Source organism: Acanthopagrus latus, chromosome 4, assembly GCF_904848185.1.
Source record: "Acanthopagrus latus isolate v.2019 chromosome 4, fAcaLat1.1, whole genome shotgun sequence".
Lineage (NCBI taxonomy): Eukaryota > Metazoa > Chordata > Actinopteri > Spariformes > Sparidae > Acanthopagrus > Acanthopagrus latus.
The window spans coordinates 21967170-21993562 of NC_051042.1; the positions used below are offsets into that span (position 1 = coordinate 21967170).

Here is a 26393-nt window from a genome sequence, read left to right on the forward strand (position 1 = left end):
TATAATATGCTTGCCACTCTCTCCCTCTCTCTTGGCCCCCCTCTTCTTCCTCTGTTCACCCCCCCCCCTCGCTCTCTCTCTCTCTCTCTCTCTCTCCGTCTCTCTCTCTCACTCTTTCGCTCTCATGCTCGTTGTTTTAGCCTATTATCGAGCCGTCACCGCTTTCAGTTCAGGAGGAGAGCCTTCCCTTCTTGGATTCTACATTTCTCTTCCCTCTGGATGTGCATGAGATGGGGCCAAAAGACTGACTCCACCTGAATGTGTATTAGTGAAATGCATTATTTATTGCAAAGCTGCATTCATTTTTTTTTTCCCCCTGATATGCTGGTGGACACGAGGGGGAAGGGAACAGCGGTGGTGGCTGCATCAGCAGTGAAGGGGTGTATTTGCAGTGTGTGTATGTTTGGGGGAGGCAGGAGTGGTGGTAAGGGGGGGTAGGGATGAGGGGTCAGGATTTGGGATAGTGGGGGTCTGAAAGGGAGGTGAAAAGAATACATAAGATATGATTTTAATTTATTTATTTATTCAACGACTGGGATTGCCTTATCATCCAGGGTGCTGCTTAATGACATCACTGCTGGCTTCTCCAGGCTGTCCCAAATCACACTGCCACTCATTTTTTTTCATCAAAAAATGTTTGTGTGTGTGTGTGTGTGTGTGTGTGTGTGTGTGTGTGTGTGTGTGTGTGTGTGTGTGTGTCTGACAGAAAGAAGGATAAAGTAAGAGAGTGAGGTAGACAATCACAAATAATGCAGGAAAACGCACAAATATCAAAAAACAGTTTACTTGTAGAAGCATTATTCTAGTGTCATGTTAAAAAGTAGCAAAAAATGTAAGTAAAGTTTTTCATTATACATAAAAAAATATGTATTTTTTATATTTAAATCCACAAACCACCCTGTCAGACGAATGTAAGCAGTTTTCTTCAAGCAGAAACTGTGATTGTCACAAGATTGGTAAAATGGCTCTGTTTATTAAATTTGCAATTAAAACACCTCATCCAATTAACCAGGTAAGTAAATTAAAAAGTGATGAACATTTGATTTGACTCACTTTTTTAAATCCAAAGTAATTTAGCAATTTTTGTAATGAGATTACTCTAATTTTGTTAAAGGTAATCAATTTCTCCAGCTCATTAATTACATTATTAATTTAAACCAAAAATCACTTGACTTCTGTTACATTTGACAATATTTATCATAAAGATTTCCCAACAAACTTGTGTTGTTATTTGTTCATTTATATGAATAATTAATGTGATCGATGATTGTTAATGATAAGTCATCCGAGTGAACCAAGTTTTAGTGGATAAAGAAAGATGACTTTCAATAAAAGCAAATATATTGAAATTTTCAAATATCAAACACAGACAACATCAGCCTTTCTGTTTGACCCGTTAGATATTCAAGAAGATTAGAACAAAAGCCTGATACTACCTCTGCACTTCTGGTGAACTGTTGCAGGTTTTCAAAGAACAAAACAAGTTTTATAAAGGCGTAATAAATGCATGACGTATATCGACGGGAGGATAAGATTACAATCAAACAATCAAAAAGGGTACCTCAGTTTTTTCTCAGTATGAGAAATTCACAAGTGGGCCACACACACCAAAGTGAAGTCCCAAATGTTCTCATGTTCTCATTTCATACCATTCATCCATGTTCTGTAGAAGAACATTTCTATGCTTGACTGATTAAGAACAAGATAAAAGCCTTTACTCTGCATCTTAACTATTAATCATAACAGTATAAAGATTGAATAACCAGTCACTACACAATAAGTGTGATGGCAGCTCTTTTGAGACCCTATGAAGAGACAGAATAGGACTGGCCCAGTATTGTTTATAGCTTTCCTGGAGTCAGACCCACAGAGGGGAGGGGGAGGCTGGAAGTGACCGTGTAAGCTGGAGTTGCCACGCTGGTCAACAGGCTGCCGCAACGTGCACCCATGGGGGGGCAACCGGCCAGGCAGGAGTCACGACTGCAGAGTGGACCCCCAAGACTCTGTCAGCACTATCAGCCTCCCTTCTCTCCCGCAGCAGGGAGAAACAGACCAACACAACAGAAACACAACCATCCAGAAAGGACAAAAAGAAATTTTAAAAAAAAAAACAGTCAGTATGAAGGCCACCAGCCTCTACTGAATACCTGACTGTCATTTTCTCCACACCACAGTGAAGATAAACCTGAACAGTTTTAATATCCCTCAAAAATGACTCAATTTCAAATCCACCAAAAGAATTTAACGTTAAGTGTTTACAAAATCAACGTGACGCTCGCTTTATTACAGAAGTCTAATTTACTCTCCAGCCCTCTGCCCCCAGTAGAGAGTGTTAACAGCTTGGTCCTGAGCCACAAGATGCCCGTCCACTGCACCTACGAAAAAGGAAATGATGTGGCCCAGGGCCCAGCCAGGCCATTCTATCACCGCTATTAGGGCTTAAGCAGAACTGGAAAATTACTCCATTGGCATTAACAGTCCATCTCAATCATTTTAATACTATCATAATCATGAGACTTTCTAATATTATTTTTAAAAGCCTTGGTGAGAAAAAAAAGGGAATTTCATTTCCTTTGCCCAACCATCTTAAATTGGGAGAGAGTAAGTGAACGGAGGAGAAAGTGATATCTTATGAGACGGGGGAAAAAAGTGATAAAGAGTCACCTCTAACCCCCTCCACCCCCTCCACCACCACCAACCCTTACACTGCCACACAACTCTGTCTGTCTGCAGCATCTCTGTGCCCTGCCAGCTTCACCATGTTACAAGTCACAAGAGACGGGGACTTGAACATTAAACAAGGAAGACAATTAATATTAATAGTTGAACAACGTGACTGTCAAAGGAGCCTCCTTCATGCAGCTGTCATGTGCCCTCTTTAACCTCGATACCCCGTCTGGCCAACGATATGTAAAACTGCCCTCCCATGTACTGATGGCGACTCTGTGCACATCATATTCCACACTTGTAACCAGAAAACACCTCTAAACAATCAAAGAGTTAATGTTTCCCCCTCACTTCTCCTCTGTTTCTAAACTTTCAATTTTCCTGAATAGCATTATTATGCATTATTAATATCTCTGAATTATTACTCATTTTCCTCTTAAAATGGAGTGCTTTAATTCACATTTGAAGTACTCATCAAGGCCAGGCACTCAAATGAATGTGGAAGGATACATTATATTTGCAAAAATGCAAAGGGTGTATTAAAAATATATAGCAATACTGAAATATTAACTATTAATTTCAAAAAGATAATTTGCCAGGGAAGAAAAAGCCTTTTCATTACGTCTATGGCTCCTCTTTCTTCTTTGAAGTGTACCACTCTGATTGTAGGTCTCTGAATAATATACAATTACCAGGTAGTGAATATTCACCTGTGCATCAAACACACCGAATATTATATTTCCATCACGATACAGCCCCATGTATGTTCACTCTCAGGCACTGAAGGCGGACAGCGTGGCTGAGGTGATGCAGTGTAAAATTCATACAGTGTCACAGGGGTTCAGTCAACAATAGAAAAAAACAGCACAAAATAAAAATCAAAAACACGACCATTTCAACTATCTGTCCTTCCTGTTCATTCTCTCTCTCTCGCTCTCTTTTTTTTGTTACAATTGTGAACTCTAATTCACCCTTGAAAGCGTGACCTTGTGCTGTGTGACAGCAGATAGCCGCAGCATGAAGACAGGACGCCACTTATCATCAAGGGACGAGGTGGCTGTTTAATTTCACACTACCAGTGGCTAAAACCCCTGTTAGTGTGGAGCGTCACAATGGCAGCTACGCTGGGGGAGCAGATGTCCTGGTGAAGGGGTGTAAAGAGGGAGGAGGTTGGGCTGGGAGAAGGACAGCAGAGAGGAGGAATGGTGCTGTGTGTGTGTGTGTGTGTGTGTGTGTGTGTGTGTGTGTGTGTGTGTGTGTGTGTGTGTGTGTGTGTGTGTGTGCGTGCGCGTGTACGTGTAGCTGCACTGTCGCTGTGTACATATTACTCAGAGCAACAATCTGACCCCGTGCGCATGCCCAGATAAAGAGCGTCTCTGTCTGTGGCACTCGCAAAAAACAGCACAAATAAACGCAAAAATGGCATTTTCAGCCGTGCTTATGGGTGATAATATAAAGGAAGCAGGACGTGACGTGAGGGGACACAAACTGCACGGGGAGGAAGCAGGTGAGAGCAAAGGTGTGGCAGGAGATGGCAGAGAGTTTTGTGGCGCGGAGGCCAATATCACTGAGAGCCAAATTGCTTTCTGAAGAGCTTTCCATTGTCTGCAGTGATGAACTTGAGCTCTGGCCTCCAACCCGGGGGTCTTTACGTCTAATCCCAAGTGCCCCCAGCTCCCCTTCACAACCCCTCCCTCAAACCTCACACACGCACACATGCGCGCACACACACACACACACAAACACACAGGCACAAACAGACATAATGCACACCCTTCAGCTGACGCCTGACATGACTGCGGGGTTCAACAGTGACCAGCATTTCCACAACACAGCTGAATATAAAACACAGTAATGAGCAGGACAAGAAAATGGCTTCCATCTCAAACATGGCTGCTTACTGATGGCCAGACGCGAGCCAGGGAGAAAAAGGTCACCTCTCTCATCTTTTTAGTACCCCCACCCTCCTCGTGTCTTCTATTGCTGGGACTATTTTTTATTTATTTATTTATTTTTAACTCTTTTTCTCTCCCCCATTTTTCATCTCTCGCCTCCCCTCACCAACACCTTCCACTTCCCCTCCCTGGTCATTTTCCTCACCCCCATTTCGTATGCGAGTGTAGGATTATCATTTAAGAGACAAAGGAAAGGGATCTTGGGAGAAGACAGGTGGCCGCGTCTGAGTGATGAGAAAATTACCAAAGTGAAATCCAGCTCCTGGAAAACTCCTTCGTGGAAAGGTAATATAAAACAAGGGGAAATAAAAATAACTGTGCCCCTTCCCCTCTTTGGTACAGCTCAGCAGGAAAAGGAGAAACTCCCATCCCTCCCCAGGACAATTTCAAATCCCCTCTGAGCACCGCAGTCCAGGCACATATATTCATTTTTCCTCACTTACTCCTCCAGTGTCATTTTTCTCTATTTTCTCCATCGGTCGGTTATGCACAGAATGTTCCAAATGCATTTTGACTGCTTGATTTCTATTTTCATAATATCAGAACATCAAGTTAAAGAATATAAATGTTTATTCAGCAGAGTGGGGAATGCTGGTGTATGGGTGCACTGGCTCTTGGGGGACGGAGCCCGTGCTAAATCAGTAAATCACTCCATCTGGAAGATGAACGGCATGTTTTGGAGTTCATTGCCTTTCGTCTCGGGCGAGTGGCCGGTGCAGCGGCAGGCCCAGCAGGCTGGAGCGGAGGTGTCTGCTGATGTGGATGGTTACAGAGGGATAATGAAGCGGCGACTAGGGGCTTGGCCGTGTTCTGTTCACCCTGTCCAACCCGCTGTGAAAGGGCCAGCTGCCGAACACGGCTATTAGTCCGTCGTCATCGCGAGCCACCATAAGGCCCGCTGAATGCCTCCAATGAAGTGCCGCTTAGAGAGAGCCTTGGTGTGAAAGTGGTCAAGGTTTCAGCTCCTTTGCAACTTTCATCTTTTCATTCTTCAGTCAGCACCATGTCACACTCCTCAGCTGCTAGCTTTGAATCTGTACTCTGCGGGAAAACCTGCCACGGCCATCTCTCTGACCCCATTTCTCTTTATGGCAGAGAGGTTTTCAAACCGATGCCTGAGTTTATCCACTGCAGAAAAAAATATGAATGAGTAAAAACAACTCGTCCAGGCCTCATAACATACACACTAGTTAATTAAAAGCATGGAAAAGTATCATGAACCAAAGAAGGTCATCATTTGCTTCAGAGGCTCAAAGTAAACCTGCTGCATCAAAAAGATCTATGTTGCTTTCTTTAGCAGTTGATGTATTATAGTCTCAGATAGGTAGCCTTACTCCTATAGGTATATTAGATTAAAGAACAGAATACTATATGCCACTTAGGTTATACTGTACGATAAATATATTGGTAAGAACACGTGTTTGTAATGACAGGTGTCTTAATAAAAACCTTAGTGTTATTAAGATCTCTCACTGGGTACGGAAACAGGTGTTCATTTGTAATCATCATTTTCCAAAACATATCTTTGTACAGCTGTGCGATATAATGATAAATATAGCGTGATGATAAAAAACAAAACAACAAAAGGCATCAGCCATTCCATTTATCCATTCATGGCATGGAGGCAGGCAAGAAATATCCATGAAGGCCACAAAAAAAAGAAAAAAAAAAAGACATGGAGGAGAGTGAACGTGACGCAGACCGGGGTGATTCTGAACAGGAGGACTCAGACCAGTCAAGACAAACGGGAGCTTGTGCCTAAAAGAGGTGCACTTTTGTCGCATGGATGGGTATGAAAAGTCTGACTTGGAGTACAAAACCCTACTTTAAATATTTATATATATTCCATTGCATGCTTCATTGAAAAATCTTGCAAAGGCTCTAAGTTGAAGAAGGAAAACAATAAAAAATGAGTGTGTATATTTTATTCTGCAGGTATATAATATCTAATGTAACTAAAAATAGGCCTTTCATATAAACTATTCATTCTTTGACCTTACAGATATTGTGCTCTATCATGATATGATATTTTCTCACATCGCACAGCCCTGTATCTCGGCACTTGGGACAACACATTTATGCATTTTGACATGTCAATCCCATTTTTTTGATTTTATCACAATGTCCAAGAGCCCAGTGTCCCAGCTCACAGATCATGCCTTTAAACTAATTTCCCAACTGTGTATCAACACAACACATCAACAGACATATTCGGGGTTAATAAAAAAGAAAGATAAGTTTTGTTTTCCTCATACTGTACATTACAGTAACATACTTTTTCAGTACATTACGCCTTTCATTCCATGTCAAAAGGCACCTATGTTTTAAACTGAAAATCATGCAAACACACATTCGACCAAACAGTCAATCTCCCACATCAAAACACAATATGAGATGGTGCCAGTGTTACCACACTCCTCACCTGCGCCTCAAACTGGGATGTGAGGCACAACAAATTTAAATAAGTTGATAGAGTTTTATCAGAACGACAGGCAATTAGACTTGCTCTGACCATGGGTTTGCATGCTAAATGAGAGTCATTTAAGTGGTGGGAGCCATACATGTTATATAAAAAGAGAGTGAGAGTTGCGCAGCTCCATTTCTGCTCCTGGACAGCCCTAAATTAAATATCCCCAAAGTCCATTAGGCTAAACAGCCTGAGGAAAGACTTTGTCTCACCACAGAAAAATGACAGTAAACTCGGGCAATCATGTCGCCAATCAATTATGCATGAATTATATTTTTCTTAGACTGTGTAAAATGTCTTATGTTAATTCCCCGAAGTATACAATACCCATTACTTTCGAGGGACGTGTCCGTATGCATACAATCTAAATGAGTGTTTTCCTGAAGATTTATCAGTCTCACGCTGCCAGCTGAAATGAAAACACTGAGGCTGAGTTGTGATTCCTCCACATCAACTGCAGCTGCAGGGGCCACAGGCAAAGCTCGGAGGCGCTCAGCGCCGATAACCTACATGGCTGTAAATCTACTGATAGAAAGCATCCCCAGAAACTACAAAAAATACCGAGGTGTGGAAGTAAACTCGTTCGCAGAAGCTGCAGCACTGAAGATGATGAGACAGAAGAAGTAGAGAGGCAGAGGGGAGAAGACAGAGGGAGGTTGGGGTGGGAGGGCAGGAAGGGGTTAGCAGTGACCTGACCTATCTCGGCTATTGGCCTGTTGAGCCAGTAAATAGTAGAGTCCCTGAGGTCCCCATTGTGGCCCCGATCTCTGATAATGACCTCTGTCTGGCCCTGATAGTAGGAGGCAGGTATTGGCAGGTCTGCTGACCAGTGTCAGTGAGCTGCCAATAATTGGTCAGTGTGTTAATAACAAGTAACCTGGTGGCCTCCGGAAACTGACCATCACATGTGTTAGAAGAGGGTCAGTGTCACTCAATGTGCAGGTGAGTGTGTTAACCTTTGAAACTTAGATTGAAGACAGAGAAAATGACAGGGAAATTAAAAATTATTCAAATATATTTTGATGATTCATAACAAACGTAGCCCCAGCGTGCACGCTGCGTTAATGAAAATCAGCCAGAAGTCATTTAGAGACAGATATTTACACACATCCACAAACAAAGCCTCTCGCTCTCCCTGTTCTAACTTCACCAACAGTTCCTGATGATCTCCACCGATGGTCCCCCCTCTTACATTACATGCAACACAATCCACCCTCACACACTAATTTGTTTTCTTTGGCTCCTTTTTTTCTGTTTCGGTGTGTAACTGAGCCCCTTGAATATATACAAATTTAATAGAGCTAATAGAATCATTATCAAATTCAGATCAATATAAATTTAGCCCTCGCCACCCATAAAAGGCAGCAATATTGAAATACAACACTGTCTGCGCTCTTTCATTCTTCCGCCTACAAACTGACGCTTGCTGCCATCAGACATGAATTACCAGACAGGCACATTACAGCTAATAAGACTCTCACAAAACAGCTTTTATTAATGCATGAGAGAGTCTTTGATCCTGGAGAAACTTTCATAGGGAAAGCAGTAATCACCGTACCTCAGAACAACACAATACGAGGCTGCCTATTACCTTGAGAGAGTCAACAGTGTGGTTGGGGTCAAATCAACCGGCGCCTGTACAGCATGTCTCCGGAGGGGAGGGACAAAGCAGAGCTGCCACAGACTCAGCTAAACAAAGCTGCAGGCCAAACGTATTTTTTGTCATTCGTACCGAATCAAAATTTTGAAGAAAAAAAAAAAAAACAGCAGCAGGTAAGTCAGCATTTAGTCTTTGCAGCAAGCAGAACAGTCTCCTATAAGAAGATCTCAGATCTTTCACTATATAAAAACTCTATTACAAGTTCTGCATTGCAAATTTTGTTTCAGTGAAAGTAACTACTTGACTGAAAATGCATGTAAATACCAAAGGTAAGAGTACTCGTTATGCAGAAAGGCCTTTTCATCCTTTTAATATGGCAGCTTGGAAATGTGGAGAAAATCGTGACCTGTTATATATATTTCATATATTGCTTCATATTCGGCTGGTTAGCTTGTTAACTACCCTTTTGAATATAATAATATCATAATTTATGTATTGATTATATTTTGTACTGTTAATCTGAACCTGCCCTCACAAGTAACTAAAGCTGTCGGATAAATGTAATGCAGTAACAGCACCTAGTTGAGTGAAGTAGAATTAGAAAGTAGCAGAACATAGAAATACTGAAGTACCTCATAACTGCACCATGTACTTCCTACCACTGCTCATACAAGGCTCAATTTAGGACATAAAGTAGAGGTTTATGAATTTAGAATAACACAGACCAATGTATTTTGCAGGTTGATATTAAGCTGACAAATCGTTATTTTTCACCTAGTCCTGAAAGTCGGATATTAATTCATGAGCATCAAACTCCACAGTACGTAACACCTACTGTACATCACCCTGTCAGCCGCACTAACAAAGTCAGTTTCCTGTCTACATTTTCACGTTTCTAGTTTGATAAACCTTAAGGAAAAGTTAACTTTCCTGATTCAACAGGAATCAATATGCTGAAAGTCTCTCCATCCTTTCAGTAACAATATTAGACCCCCTCACAAATGATCCATTGGAGGAAAGTTTTGGTTTAACTTCTATTTCAATAATCCAGATTTTGACAGAGCCTGTCACATTATAAAGTCTGAACATAGTTACAAGAATTGCAAATGATACCTATGATTGAATTTTATTGAAGTGGTCAGCGAGCAGCTCATTCCCCACAGAAAGCCCCAGGGCCTGGAGGTGGTCAGTGGGGAGCAGCTTCACAACATCTCACCACTGCGCTACATGGTGAGAGGAAGGAATAGCAGAGGAGAGGACCCCCATTTTGAGAGATAGAGGTGCCACTGCAAATTTATGACCTGACTGTTTAAGACCAGTGTAATATATTCCCTTTTCAGCCGTGGCCCATTGCTTATACTCCATCGTGGCATGTATGAGTTCCTACAAACCACGTATACAGTAAGAGCGGTGCTCGGAAACGCAGACTTACATTAAAAGAATTGGGAGGCTGTTGTACCACTGAAACTAGGAGTTTAACTCAGGTAGGCCCGAGAGGGTTCAGTGTGATTTTTAAAATATGGATGTATGACACGATGAGCGACATTTAAACATACTGTTCAAATGCATCTTATCACATGAATTTTCAAGAATGTCAGCTTAGTGTAGAGGAAAATGAATGAATGAATGAAGACAAGGATGAATAAAGGATAAATAAAACCGTGCACATTAAGACAAAATCAAGGCCTAGATTCAGCTTCCAACTCCTAAAAAAAGACAAATTTAAACTGGAAAGAAAAAAAATCTGAATAAATCATTATTTTGGAAATCCATTTATTATTTTTGCAGAAAGTCCTCACCGGGCTCTCTTCAGATTTAATAAAATTGGCAAAATCAGTTCCATTTATACACTGAACCGAACATATCAAATTAAAAAAACATTATTCACAGAAAGCAGTTTTTCTCCACCTCGACTCCAAAGCAGCGCTGAGCATGTTAGATTTTGTTTTCTGACCCCATACTGCAGGAGCATGCTAATCAACCTACAGGGGTCAGGGGGTCAGGTCTGGACAGAGACGGCATCCCGAAAACCGGCCACAACAAATGCAGGGGAACATCTGCTCTCCGTGCGTCACACAAAGCTGTCCCCTCGGAGCCCCTCGCCGCCCTCAGGAGCCTGGGAAACGGCTCAAAGTCAAGGGCAGCCGCCAAATGCTGAGTGGACACAGCGACAGTCTCTCTTGGTGGAAGGGGAGCTGCCAAATTGTTCGTTGAAGTATTCATATTTACACACCGTCCCAACCCACTTGTTTACCACAAATATATTATTCAAATTTGGTTCAAAAATTAAAAAAAAAAAACATTTAAATTATGTGTAGAGCTTCTACTATGAATCGATTTTGATATTTGATTTGAGTAAATTTTTAAGAAAATAAAAGTCAAGATTCTCTAATTTCAGCTTTTTAAATGTGAAAATTATCTGGTTTATTTACTCTTCTATGACGGTAAGCTGAATATCTTTGGGTTATGGGGTTATTCACTATTTCATGACATGTTATAGACTAAACAACAACAGATTAATTGACAATGAAAATAATCATCAGTTGCTGCCCTCCTTTATGATGAGGAAACACAATGATATGAAAAAAAAGGAGGTCTGGTATGAGCATGATAGATCTGCAGGCTTCCCTGGTTCTGAGAGGTTAAAAGAGGCCGAGGCTGAGCTGCTCGGGGTCACGGCGATGTGATCTCCTTTGAACACGAATTAACTTTGAATATGCATGTACGACATTACACACGTGTCACCCCGATGACAGAGAGATCACCCCCAACTCACTTTGCTTGGCAGCTCGACAATATGCTTGAAAGGAACCGTCAAATGATGTCAATAGTCGGATCAATACCCTGGGATGTCTCCGTTTTTTTTCCCCCCTGCAGCAAGGGGAGAGCATTATACAGATCCTCCTGGGCACAGCGTTCGCCACACTTCCAGGAGCTGCAGTACGCCACTGTATCGCCGCTGCTGAGGGACAGCTGATGTATGTCTCTTCTCCCAGACGACGCCACATGCGTGCCACATTTCCCTCCCGTCTGTCTAATGTGCTGCTGATCTACACCTGCTGGGCCCAGGGTTGCATAGGTATACGCTGTACGCTGACAGCATCAATCACTCAGCAGGCCTTATTATTGCCATTTAAAATACATTTAAAATGACTCGCTGGAGCCACTGTCCAACCCGGCATGGATGAGACGGCGCTGATGCGTTACTGTGAGGAATGTTTCACAGTGGAGGCTTGGTTGGAAACGGCTGGGAACATCTGTGGTCTGTTTCTTTTGCTTCCATAATTGAGCAAAAGTCTTCTTTTCTTTCGGAATAAGTACATTCTTTAAAAATAAGTAAATTAATTGCAGTTTGTTCAGCTGCTGCGGGAACTCTGCACACACTGATGCCCGCTGCCACAGCATCCCAGTGTCAGTGAGCCCCGGCCAGCCCACTGAGGAGTAATCTATGAGACAGGACTGAGCCTCGGAGAACTGATACATGGTCCTGAGCACTCAGGTGAGCTTAGTAATAGACACAGTCACCCTAATTCCCCTTCAATTCTCACCTAAAATTGAAAGCTGCCAAATGCAGCCTTAATTACATACTACCCAATCAGAGCTTAAGTGTAACCTTCTACCCCCCGGCCCACCCTCACCAACATCCTCTCCCCTCCACTCCCTCTCTCCCTGTACGAGAGGAGAACGAATGCAGCGTGTGTGCCTCCCCCCCCCTTAGGTCTACACATATTTCACTGGGAGTGTAAACAGGTCCAGAGGGTATGAGATGGATATATTATGTATATAGGAAGCAAGTGTGAGATTTAAGGAGCAACCTGCTTGGTCAGCACCGAGTGTGCTGAAAACGCAAGCAGATCAAGGAACAAGCAAGTGTTATGGATCTCCCCTTGCACGTAACTGGGCAAGGTGTATTGACCCAAATTTAATTATTTTAGCCTCCATCTGATTTTCTTTCCCCCCCTTCTGTCCCCTTTACGGTGACACGCATCTCTTATCCACATATAGTAAGCTTGTTCACACTGTGCCGATCTTGTGTTGTTTATGGTGCTTAAAGATGTCACACGCATTCATATTCTCACATAAAATCAAAACTACAGTGTCGATGCCTGAATAAATATGGGTTGTCCTCTCTGCTCGTCCCTCTGTCTCACACCGATGCTCGTCCACAGTACATTAAAGGCATCTCCTCTGGGCAGACAGATAAACCGGGGATGTCTGAAGGCAACCACATTCGACGCGCAGCTATTTTCCATCCTCTCTAATCACATGATCAGGGTGTCGGCACCACATCCTCAGCGCAGGGAGGGGCCAAGCAGCGCGCAGCTTACCACCATTTTGTGTGGGTACCTGGCTTCTTTTGTGTGAGTACCTGGCTCATTTGTTTACCTGCATAAGTGCTGATGTTTCAGAGGTGGTCAAGTCTCACCGGTGACATGTTACGTTCGGCGTGTTTTTTTTGTTTTTTTGGGGGGGGGGGTGTATTTTTTTTGCAACGGTAAATGCATGACAGGCACCTCGCTAAAGGAGGAACAGGCGGATGCTGCAGACAAAACATCACAGGGTATCGGTGTGCCCCGGCTGCAGCCCATTCTGGATTTCATGTCGTGTATTTTTTCTTCCCCTCTCCTTTCTCCTGGCTGTGCTCCCGACAGACCCCTCTCCTCCCTGCCATCCGATGTGTGAGGCACATATGGTGCAGTGAAATTGCTGTCTGCGAGAGCATGCCTCTGCCTGTCCAGACTTCATCAGAGGGATTAAAGAATGGGATGGGAAAAAAAAAAATCAAAATAAAATGATGATAGCGGGGCCGTGGCTTTCTCTTTTTTTTTTTCTTTTTTTTCGACATCCCACACTACACTCCCCCCTTGCTCTGTTTTAAGTAGAGTGGAACATCAGATGACAGAGGAGGCTCTCTTGCTGGGTGCAATGGCTTGCAGAGAAAGGTTGCCTGGTTGGTGTGCTGCGCCGGGTTTATTTGGCTCTGACGACGGCTCACTACAAAGGAAAACCAAATTATGGTCGGTTCGTATATTCAGCGACTGAAATTCACTTAAAAGCTGCATCCAATTAAAAGCAAAGTGACTCAGTGGTGCGCCAGCAGCTTATGATTACTTAGCCATTCTCCTCTGGTGTGTTCTCCTTTTTTTAAACAACACAAACAAACAAAAGACAAAATGTGTCGCAGCAGCGGGCAGAATGAAGAGGTGGGAACGTGCGTGCTGAGGTGGCGCTAAAATACATAAGTGCTGGGGATTTTGGGAGCAAAGGAGAGAGGAGAGTGGAAAGATTGCAGGATATTAAGGAGTAATGGATGTCACACCAGGCCCCTATAACAAATTCCCATATGCTTTCATCACAGCTCGATATCAGACTGATCAAGGGAACAGGTCATTACTTGGTTTCCAAGTACTGTTATTACAGAGAAAAAAGTAAATAGCTATTGCTATGTTTATCATCTTGAAAGACATCTATTACAGAGCGAGCCAGGACATTCTCCTCTTTTCTTTATATAATTAATCACCAAATTATAGTGCGTATAAGTGGAGAAGTTATTTCACTAACAACATTATTCCGAGCAAAACAGCAGCAGTTCGTAAAGGTGTTCAGGCTCTAAAAGTTCTCATAAAGAAGGAAAAATGCTAAATGTGCTAGTACTGGACACACCAAGAAATGAATACATATTTTAAGAAGCAAAAGGAATCAGGCAGAGGCTTCAAAATGTTGAAAGCCAAATTTTAAAAAATCTTGAAAGGACGTGGCTTCTGAAAATTCAACATACAGTTAAGGTCGGTGCATGCAGATGTGGCTTTAGAGTGATCCTACTAAATTCAAGTAAATAGGGATATGTTCTGAGGTTTATTCTGGGATTTGCCAGACACTAGATCTGGCCCTGTATTTGAGACAACAAAAAGGCAATCTTGACATCTTGCCCGACCAGAAGATAATATTTGCTGTTCAGAGACTGGCTTTCTTTTGTTCCAGGTTTTTTATAAACCCAAGACACTTGAAATTTAAACCCAGTTCAAGAAATATTATTTGCCACAGGGCAAGGTAAATCTCTTGGCGGGCCCTTTCAAAGGGTTGCCCTGGGTTTGTTTACAATTGATCTTATTTAAAAGTGGATTTTTTGTTTTACTTTTCAAAGACATACTTTCTGCCATGATCTTGTAGGTCAAAGGAACGATGAATGTTATTTTTCCAATTGAGAGCAGGAAAAAAAAGAAGCGAAATAATCAGTCGACAATAATACAGAAAGCCCTGGTGCGCCACTGGTTCTTCCCAGGTCTCCAACATGCACATGTAAAATGGAGAACACATGCAAGATAACATCTCCGACTACAGCAAAAAAGTTAAAGAAATACACCCCTGGTGAGAGAACAAATAAATAGAATTTGAACTGCCTGAAAAAAATGTGTGTCCTGTGATTTACTGAAATATGAGTTGCATCACGAAATATGGCAGGAAAAAAATTTCAATCATACAACTAGTGTGTGTGTGTGTGTGTGTGTGTGTGTGTGTGTGTGTGTGTGTGTGTGTGTGTGTGTGTGTGTGTGTGTGTGTCTGTATCTGTATTTAACAGTAAAAAGAAATAAGGCCTGTAAGCTGCATGAAAACAGTTGTTTCTCTCTTCAGGGAAGCAGTCTACAATTTTCATTCACCCTTCTTCCTCGGAGGAGACAACTGACCTGACAACTGACCAATCCCCATGAAGCACGGGGGTTGAAGATTGGGGGTTAGGGGTGGGAAAAGAGAGAAAGATGAGAGGATGACCCCCACACCCCACCCCCCCGCCTGTCCTGCTAAACCAAACTCCTTCATCTTTGACAATTATTCTATTTTAACAGAATCAGGGGTGTGAGCTGAGCCAATAAATCATCATTAATCTCCATTCTGTACATGAACTTGAACATGTTTCGGTTTACTTCAACCTCCCATGCACTCCCATGTGCAGGGAGGTATGGCCATGGAAGAGGTGGAGAGGGGATGGGGACTGCAGTTAGCCTGAGAGTATCCTCCAGGGCTGGGAGGGTTCCTCTCCTGCTCTGACGGGCCACGCTGGAGGAGGAGGAGGTCACAGGCTGTGGAGCGAGTTTAAAGCTTGCCGCTCCTGGGGAACAAGACGGACAAGCAGAGGGCACAGCAGCGGGGACGCCCCAGTAAAGACCCCTTCATCTGGACTACACCTGGGGGAGCCCACGGGCCACCCAGCTCAACAGCACAGTGCACACACACACACACACACACACACAGAGCTCACACACATTCATATACAGAGCAGTACATGCTGTAAAAGTGAGTCTGCAGCAGTGCAAAAAAATGGTCACTTTCACACATCAAAATTTAAATAAGCAGAAAAAGATTGGATAAATAGAAAATATACTCTACCTGTATACAGTCTAACATTAAATCTAATGAGAATTGATATACTATATGTATTTTTTGATAAGTAAAACTCTCATCTTTACTATTCACGTTGGGTTAGAAATACTAACTACATCTAATTTATTTAAGTGATTAAAATAGTCTCAGAATGAACATCAAATGACTGGTTTATAATTAAGATTATCCATTTTTTTATACATTTAGGAAAAGATTTTACTGTATTCACTCCTGAGTTGCATTGTTTCTTCTTCAACTAATACCTTTATGTGTGTGTGTGTGTGCGTGTGTGTGTGTGCGCGCGCGCCTACTCTGTATTGTATGAAAAATGTCCATATCTTTTTTAAAAGCTCTCTTAAAAATGCATATCTACCTGCAATGTTTACCTTGGGCTATCATCATTTTAATTTACTGCACATTCCCAGAGAGCTGGCTTTAATTAATCATACACAGTATTTCAAGGCAACAAAAACTGCCATGATTTTTGCTATGAAACTTTTACTATAAGAATAGGATCCAGGAAGCTCTTGCAGGACTGCAGCTCCACGCAGACTTATAAGAGGGCCCAGGCCACATTTTAAATTACATCTCTGTCTATTGTGTCTTGCTTGAGCTTATGAGAGGGTCCCAGGGGCACCTCCATTTTCCCAGAAACTCCCTCCAAGGCTCTTCAGGTTAACATGCCCAGTTTGACTATTAGATCAATAGTTGTAAATGACTTCATCACACCAAAGAGGCAACTTTCTGGGTAGAATTGGTCCCACAGTTGCAACTTGACAGGCGTGTGCTGTGGGGAAGTCCAGTCCATCTAGTCGCATAGCAAATCTACTGTTTCTCCAACAAAAATTGCACCGCAGTGTGAGCAAGAAAATAAATGATCCAACTGGCTGTAAAATTTCAGATCATTAGTACTGTTTTTTTTTTTTTCCTAAAGCAAAAAAGTATATTTAGAGGATTTTAAAGACTTCTAAAAAACCGATCCCAATCCAAGTTTGGTCGTGGTGAAGGGAGTGATGTTCTCATCAACAGTAGTTGGGGGGAGAGGTGAGAAATCCCCACTGATATCCCATGGCCTTCCTGCTCCTCTTTTGTTCTTATGTGATATGGGGGTGATGTCAGTTCACTCCCCAGCCTCCCTAAAATGCCCCCAAAGCCTGCCCGGCTCCTGAGTGGGAGTGTGTAATCGGTCCTGGCAGAGTGCTGGTTAATGGGGGGCACAGGGCCATGGGTTGGAGATGTATTCATGTGCGTGGCGTGGCGCCTGGACCCAGGGTGACACTTCTTCATTCCCGCTGCCTCAGGCCAGGATTAGGATTGCGGCCAGCCTCACAAAGCCAGCCGTAATGCAAAATCATTTTCATATTAACCTCGTCTCTCCTCTCTGGGCCTGACAGTGGACAGGCCTGCTCTCTTTGGTGCTCAAATTATCCTCAATTACTGGGGAAAGGCCAGGCGAGGGGACGTCACCTAACCTTCACCATCTGTTAGGTTCAAAGCTTTAGCAGTCGGCCAGCCCGCCTGTCTCCTGCCTCCCCTGACCTTTCCGCCTCGGCCAGCTCCTGCTCCATACGCCGTTCGACCCCCCTCACCCCCCTCAACTGCCCACGATGGACCCGCCCTCTCTGGACACAGCTGGGAAGTGCATGTGCACACATCACATTAAGGGGGGAAAAGGTTATGTCACGCTTCTTCAACAAAGATATGAATATTCAAAACTGCGCACAGGCCGAGGCAGAAAGCTGTGTCAAGACATAGGTTAAGTCGGTTTCCTATCAAGGATCAGCCGATACCTTTGAATTGAGTGCTTTCTTTTTTATTATTATTGGTTATGAAATTAAAATGATGTTCAAAAGAGATTAAAAATGAAATTCTCTCTTTGGTTTTCTGGTTTATTTTTGTGGTATTGCAGCACTCACAGGTTACAAAAAAAAAAAATCACATTTTGAAACCAACAAAATTATTTCAGATTTAAAATATGAAATATAAAATCATAAAGGAATAACTATATATTTGTGCCTTACCAGTGTTCACATTTTTGTAATAATGGAACATGTCTGCTTCATTTATATAAAATCTCAAAGTTTTAAAGAGTGCTTGCTTACATGATTTCTCAGGCAAATTGCTTTTGCTTTTATTGAAAATGTTATTTACCGTTTGGTGCTTTTATTCAGTTTTCTCTTACGCTCACTGCAAAAGTTGGCTTTAATTAAACATTCATCCATATTTGAGTTTGTGCTTGTAAAATATTGAAGAGCTCTTATTTTCTCCTATAGTGAATGCACCTCTTAATAATGCAGACAGTGTTTTCTGTTTGTTTTGAGCCTGTGTGTTTTAGCAGTTCCACTGTGTCCATTTGGATTTTCCAGTCTGTCTGGCCACTCAGGAGGCCCCCATTCTCAGGTCATCTGGCAGGACCTGATGGCTCTGAAATAACTTTTAATAAGTCTGCTAAATAATAGATGGAGTGTTGGCTAAAATCAAGCCGGGAGGAGCTGGGCTGAGGACAGCAGGCTGCAGAGACAGACAACAACCAGGTCCCAGGCACTTCCTCCTCCATCATCATCAGCAGCGGCCATGTTCAGTCTCCTGCCTCACCTCGTCTCCAGACCCAGACTCTCTGGGGTCAGGGGTCGTGGACTTGACCTTGTGGCCCCCAGGAGAATGTTCACTTGGTCCGGGGTATAATTTGGGATTTATTCGGCAGGAGGCCCTGTCTCAGGCAGCATTATGCCTCATTATCCTCGGGTCCTCTCTGTTCGCAGGGCACAGCCCAGAGCACACGCATCAACACTCCATTTTACTTATACCTCCGCAATCCCACAATCAATACCTCCAACTGACAACATTATTCATTCAAATACATCTTAACTACCCTAAACGGAAGATGATGAAAAGTCTATATTCACCTCAATATTCCAGCAATGAGCAGACCTCTTTTCTTGATGAGAAACATGGTATTATATGCAAATATAAAATATAAATGTAGGGTAAAATTATCTATGATAAATGCAAAAATGGCACATTCATTCCAAATTAAATACAACAACAAATGTAAGAGCCTAAACGTGTGATTTTCTTTGTCTTTTAGGATTAATCTTAGGTTAAAATAATTTAAATGACTAAATCCTTCCACATTTGCTCAGGATGAATTTTGATGTTTGTCAATTTTAAGTGTTAGATTTCATCAAAAAAAATATGTTCAATCCAAACAACTAGGTAAATTAAAATATAAAAAAAATGAAATTTTAATTGAATTATTTTTTTAGACACTCTTTTTTCATTAAACATTTTTGCTCAGCAGAGGATGATAAACCAACTTAAATTCAACTTGAAATTTTTACTAAAAAAAAAAAAAAATGCTTACATTAACCCAAAAAGAATATTCTGGGGCCTAAATGAACCAGGCTTCCCAAAGTCTTGTCACTTAGTGTATAAAATGGAGTGATATCTTTCAGATGCAGGCTAAAAAAGAGTGATCATGTCTATTATGTGTGCCTCACTCTAAGTGGGTCCCTGTGGAGGACAATTTTGGAGAGATCTTTCCTGATAAGAAACAAGCCCTGCATGCATTAATATTGCATTAGACCCAGCATCACAGAGCCATCTGCTCAGTCAGGTAGAGAGCTTTTCATTGACATCTCCTTATCATGTTAATATTACACTCATCAAAGAAGTCGACATGGTGGAGATGGGAGTGGGGTGGGGTGGGGGGGGGACGCAACAAAACGTGCAAAATTAGGATTATTCTTATGAGAAGTGGAGGAGGAGGAACAGACAATAAAGTGGTTATTTAGGTCACATATTCACTGTAATGCACAAGAAAAGAGACAAATGCCGCAGGAAACGCGTCGTTTGCGTGTGTGTGTCTCGGTCGAGAAAAATATGACATGCATGGCCGGTCGCACGCACACACACACACACACACACAAAATCACACAGAGAGGGAGCGAGAGAGAGGGGGAGAGAGAGAGTGAGTGAGAGAGAGAGAGAGAGAGAGAGAGAGAGAGTCTTCAATGCCGGCAGCAGGAGGGGTGCAAATCTGCGGCGTGAGGGAGACAGGTGCAAGGCTCTGCTCCATATACTGTAGCTTAAACGCATTTAAAGTCCATTCTTAACACCCCCCTCTCTCTTTATTTCATCGAGATTATTCCTTTAAGTGGGCTTTTGTTGGCACGTGCGCGCGCGTGTTGGTTTGCGGCGTGTGTGTGTGTGTAGGGGGGGGAGGAGGAGGAGAGGGAGAGGGAGTGGCGGTGCTTTATTATATTCTAATGTTACAGAAAAGACAAAGAAGAAAAGGAGAAAACCATCGTATGATATTTTAATTACAGCTCCCACCACATCACCGCCCCTTTTGTTGTTTTGTGTTGTCGCTGGTGTTTGGGCTTCCTTCTCCACGCCGGTCGGGCACGGTGCCATCCTCCTCCAGAATTAACCAAATAACGCTCCCCCCGAACACGTGTCAGGTTAACAAAAGGCGGAGCGCTTTTTTATTTTTTTTTTCCCCAGCTCCGTGAAGGCAACACAGGAGGCCGGGGGAGGCGGACGCTCGTGCGCTTGTTTCCGTGCCAAAGTTTGTCACTCTCATTTGAATGTGAATGGTATTTACCACCGAGAGCTGCTCGTACAACACCACAATACAACACAACACAGCCTCCTCCCTCTGAAGGATTTTTTCAATTAGCGCCACCGCTACCCTCGTCCCCCCTCGTTTTCTCCCCCCGCCCCCTCCCTCATCTAATCGGGGCTAATTAGGCATTATCGCGGGGTAATAGCTTGCATTAATTGCCTCGCGGGGCCCAACTGTTGAGGAATTTTTTTTCTTTTTTTGGGGGGGGGGCGAGTGATCGGATTGAAAGTGACAAGTTTATTCCGTCTATTTAATATTCATTATATTCTAATAGGACACTTGTTTGCGTGGATGCGACAATTAGGTTCGAGAGCAACACGTTGGGCCCGCGTCTTAATTTGTTGGAGGTTTCGATCTCTGTTTTTACAAACGTGAGTTCTTATTTTGAAAAAAAAAAAAGAAGAAGAAGAAGAAAGGCGTGGACGAGAGGAAACAAAGCATTTTATTTGACACGAAACTCATCCTGATGTATGTATATTTTTAAAGCATCTCATGTTCAAAGACAGCGTCTTCTGTGAGTTAATGCTCTGCAGGGCTTTGTCACCTTCAAAATAAAAGATTCCTATTTTTTTGTTTGTTTGTTTTACTTTAATAGCACATCTGAATAATAAAGTTAAAGCAATCTGGCCTCCTTTTTTACGTGCGGGGCTTCTTTTTGTTGACGCAGAATTTGGCGAACAACAGTCACATTGGGAGCTGCCACAATCAGACGTTTTATCTACCTGAGTTTGTTTTTCAAGTTTAAACTCCAAACCATCATTTATTTATCCCCTCACCCCTGCCACAACTCCCCCCCCCCCCCCCCAATAATAGCAATAATACTGTTTATTTAGCCCCCCCTCATTATTAAGAGTTATCTTCAGTCATTCAGGAGACCAAAGGGATTTTCATACATGACATCATAGTTAACTGACACACACTGCGCACAGGATAGGGCCTGTAGTCTCTCACATACCCCCCCCCCCCCCCCCCCCCCCCCAAAAAAAAAAAAATGATGTGCAACATAAATAGCAAAGCTGAGAAACATCAATGCAGGATGTAAGTGTATCTACTGGAGAGAATGTTTGATCATTAATCAATTAACATCTGTGAAACAAAATAGTCTGGAGAAAGAGAAGAGGGGGGAAAAGGAAACGATGAAAGCAGCACTACGTTTACACAAAAAGAGCAAAAGAAATTATTAATTGTGACTGCGTGTTGCTATTTATACTGGCTGGAGTAGAGTAAGCTATTAGCCCCCCCTTCCTGTGCCATCCTATCCATGAAGGGCAAAGATGGGCCTGCGTGTGGAGCAGGTCCGGGCTGATGGGGGTGGATGGGGTGGGGGTGAACACACGCTAAGTGAACCCCCCCACCACCACCTTTGGATTCGTACACTACACATAAGTTCTACCTTATTCTGGGCTGAATATTTTATAGGCCCCAACAGCTGAAACCATCTGCTGGCTGCTGACTATATTATGTAAATGTAAGGGCCTCCTGAGCGGAATTAAGCAAGTAAACGCTTTTCCTGCAATGTATTTAAAAAACAAAAAAACAAACAAAAAAACAATTTCAGTATCTATTTTTTTTTAGAAAAGAGAACCTCACCGGTCTTCTTCTCCCCATCACATCGCTGCTCTGACAGCGACAGGCAGGCCCACTAATCGACTGAATCAGAGGAAACCCAGCTAAATCCACAAACTGCGACAAATTCATGTCCGCACAAATGAAGAAAAAAAAAATGGAACAGGAGGGTAGAAAATAGAAAATAATAATTCTTAGAAAAAAAAATACTCAGGGAGCCCAAAGGACCAGTGGGGATTTGTCCTCACCGTAAGAGCCGGTGGGTGAGCATCAGTCACCCTGCGCAGGGTGTCACAGCAGTCACATGGAGGCATATGGCTCTCAGCTGCCCCCCGCGTCTCAACACCCCCAAACAGCCTGGTGAAGTTCAAGGTCTCTGCGGCCAGTGACCATCAACAGACCGGGGAGGACACAGACAGTCTGGACGCCTCTCAGTCGGTCCCAAACACTCCAGTAAAATTATTATTATTATTATTATTATTATTATTATTATTATCATTATCATTATCATTATCATTATTATTATTATTATTATTATTATCATTATGTGAATAATTAGTTCATCTGAATTTGGCTTTAATTTTGTCGTTTGATGATTGAAGCTGACTCGTCAATATTAACCGTAAATTAAGATGAAAATACGCAGAAATTAAAAATAAATGCGTCACCACCAGTTAAAAAGAAAAATGAAATATAAACTTCAGACGCTTAATTTGCTTTTCAGTCTCACGTTGTTTTAAGGCAGGTGGAGCCTCGTCGCACATTTCATAAATATATAATGAAAGGGTCTTATGTGCCTCAGTTGAAATTGACCTTTTTTACCTTATTTTTTTTATTCTAAATTCGCCATTTCAATTAATTGTTGCCTGGACATGAGGGGATGCGTGACGTTTCATTTCTGAAGCATGCACTGTTGTGTCGGACGATTCGGGCAATAATTAGACATTTTCCTTCATTCAAGGAAAATCAAAAAGCTTTGTGCCAAACACCACTTTTGTTGTTTGTTTTTTAGCATTCATTATTTATTCTTTTGGAGAGTTAAATGTGCAGGTCCTGACACTGCAGTGCTGTTAAACACTGGTTGCAATTCATATGCATCTGGACTTAATTAACAGCCTGTAAACGCTAAAAAAAATATATATATGATATGATTTTTACATTTATTATGTGAAGGAGCACCTGTAGGTGATTAAAAGAAAATTAGACACTCAGTGAAACATTACATTATAAACTTATTTATGTTTATGTAATTATTAACGTATTATTAATGTACTATTAACCCATTGGCTATTATTCATTCAACAAAAAAAAGTGTAATTGCAATATAACATTTGGATGGAGGCACTGCCCTTAATCTGTAGCTCCTGATTTCCAGAATGAACACAGTCACTTGATTTTGTTTTAATTGCAGCTGGAGGTTCAGTTTTAGGGAAGCTCGGGCTTTTAAAAGATTCCAGCACCGATTTGCTGTGAGAAGTTGTCCAAAGTCGTGTCCTCTCAGGGGTGAGACAAACACAGTTTCTCTGCCTTTCATCACTGAAGATTTTGTTGAAAAAACATCTGAACTTGTTTTTTCTGAGATGATATCGCTGCAACAATTGAAAAATCTAAATGATTACACGAACAAATTAATTTGTATGAAGTAATCAAATATGTTTCAGGTATCTGGGGGATGAAATCATGCTGGAGAAGTCCACAGAAGCTCATATGGAAATATGCATAACATTTAAAACAGCTCAACTCTATACTAAAGGGAACCCAAACTTTTTTATTCTTCTGAACAAATGATCAAAAACAGACCAAACTGGCTTGAAAAAGGAGGCGAAGAGAAAGAAGAAACAACTTGAATAAGAAGAAAATACAGGATAAAGATGCAGACTAACAAAGATGAAGGAGGAGAAGAAGAAGGAGAGGAAGGAGAAGTCGAGGTTATGGAGCAACAGGATCAGATCCATGGATGCAGTCAGGGGATGATAGGTGGTCCCAGGTGTCTGTAATGACATCAGAGAGAGAGATCCTGCATCTGCATCGTGCAGCAGATCCTGTTTCCTCAGAAAGTCTCTTCACGAGAGACAGGTCACGGCCAATAGCCTCTGTCTGACACGTAATTGGTGGTATTGATTATAGGTTATCGTATGCTGCGGGCCATTTGTAAGATAATGCTGCAGGGGTTAATTTGTCAGCCATTAACCTTTTGGACTGGTTGGACGTGTGTGTGTGTAAATTAAGTTTCAAACAACTTGTAAATGGGTCACCTAGCCTCATCTAATAAATGCTAAACATATTTAAGGTACATTACAATACAACACTGTGCATGATGACAGTTTAAGCACATTTGACAGGTGGGCACTCGAGCAGTAAAAGGTTAAGATTTCTTAAAAGTCTCTCATGTGTTATCCAAATTAACCCCCCATCCCCCCCCCCCCCACACACACACACACACACATACACGCACACACACACACACAGCCACATGCCCCCCAAGGCTTCCAGAGCAGCACCAAGCAGAAATTCTTGCGCTGAACCTTTAGAAAAAAATATCTCATCACCTAAAAATGAATGTGACATTTTACAGGAAACACCTTTTCCTCTTTGCTTTATATCTGTGAAGTTGCTGCTCGCCTACAGGACTCTGAAAGTTGATCCAGTCTGTCAATCAGAACTAATGGTCAAGGTCTAAACTTGAAAAACAAGCCACACAGTGACTAAATGTGATATCCATGTTATATTCCTCTACAAAGTCATGCGGATATGATAAATCTGTCCAAAACAAAGTCTGTCACTGTATCAATGGATGCACTCTGACTTTAAAAGTCATAAGACATTTTTAAGTTTTTGCTGTAATATCTGGTAAATGTGACCTGTTCTAACATTCCTGCCTTTACAAAAATAAATAAAAATCTCTCTGTCTATCTCATTTTTTATGAATTTGTTATTCCCAAAAAACTGCAACATTTCAGTCACCACTTCAGGGCAAAAAGAAGTAACAACAGTTGCAGAGCAGTCAAACAGACTTAACTGCTTCAGAATCATCACAGTTTGCCACACATTTTGTTTTTTTTTATCTCAGCAAGGAGAAACACATCAAATACACAAAAATCACAGAAAAGAGAAAAGCTGTAACCTTTGAGAAAGTCGATCAGAGGCGATCAGAGGTGTAGAAGCACCTAGTACAGCCCAGAGCAGTAAAGACAACCCACTTCAACTTGAAAAACATGACATTTGCCACCTCGGAGCATAAAAAACGTGTCTCTCCGACTCTACACCTGTAAACCTGTAAACCCACACAATGGAGATCAACAGGGAAACCAAGCTATTCTCACTCCGGCAAAAACTATTAAAAGTTACTCTATAATGGGCGTGCATGCTGTGTACAGTGTGTGAGTGTGTGTGTGTGTGTGTGTGTGTGTGTGTGTTAGAGGGAGAGAGGAAGGGAAGGAGGAGGGGGTAAGGGTGAGGGAGGGAGGAAGGGAGGGAGGGAGAAGAAAGGGAGAGTGAGAGAGAGAGAGAGAGAGAGAGAGAGAGAGAGAGAGAGAGAGAGAGAGAGAGAGAGAGAGAGAGAGAGAGACACAGTGTGAAAAAAAAGTGAAAGCATGAGTGAGTGCTGGTCAGCAAATCAGTCAGTCAGCAGAGCTCAGTTGACAAAGTGAAACAGAGCAGGGCGGCTGCACAGAAAAGGGAAGGCACTGGTACCTGTTTGGAGTGAGTCCGGCGGGCGGGCAGGCGGCGGGGATCAGCCCTCCAGCTTGGCGCGCATTAATTATCCTCTAGAAAGATGGCCGCTCTATAGGCTCGCTCCTGACCCGGCTACTCCTACTGTCCACACAGTCAAAGGAAAAGGATGGATGGAGAGGAGCGAGAGAGAAAGAGGAAGAGAAACGGGAGACGAGGAAGAGAAGGGAAGCACAGAGGGAGAGAGAGAGAGAGAGAGAGAGAGAGAGAGGGAGAGGGAGAGTCAGATCCACTGCTGCCCTGACACCATGACTGGTCCACGTGAGATTGATCACACACACTCGCACACACTGAGGCCTCTGCTGCCGTGACAGGGGGGAACTGCCAAGGAGTAGCATGCTTTGTCTAGCCTGGGGGACACACACGCAGACGCACGAGCGGCCGCGACGCACACGTGCA

At 42.5% G+C, this 26393-nt stretch overlaps 1 protein-coding gene and 1 long non-coding RNA gene across 7 annotated transcripts in view; one reads left to right on the forward strand and one right to left on the reverse strand.

The window, feature by feature from the left end:
• zfhx3 (zinc finger homeobox 3) overlaps positions 1–26393 on the reverse strand; it is a 345346-nt gene that overhangs the window by 214889 nt on the left and 104064 nt on the right. For 4 of the 6 annotated variants that reach the window (XM_037094566.1, XM_037094568.1, XM_037094564.1 and 1 more), the window contains one exon: positions 25956–26078. The gene's annotated coding sequence lies outside the window, so the exon portion shown is untranslated. The remainder of the gene's footprint in view (positions 1–25955; positions 26079–26393) is intronic. The other 2 variants (XM_037094567.1, XM_037094563.1) reach the window with 1 other exon arrangement.
• Positions 22583–25157, forward strand: LOC119017697. Its single transcript, XR_005074521.1, has 3 exons — positions 22583–22715; positions 23674–23765; positions 23924–25157. It is a non-coding gene; the product is annotated as an uncharacterized LOC119017697 (long non-coding RNA).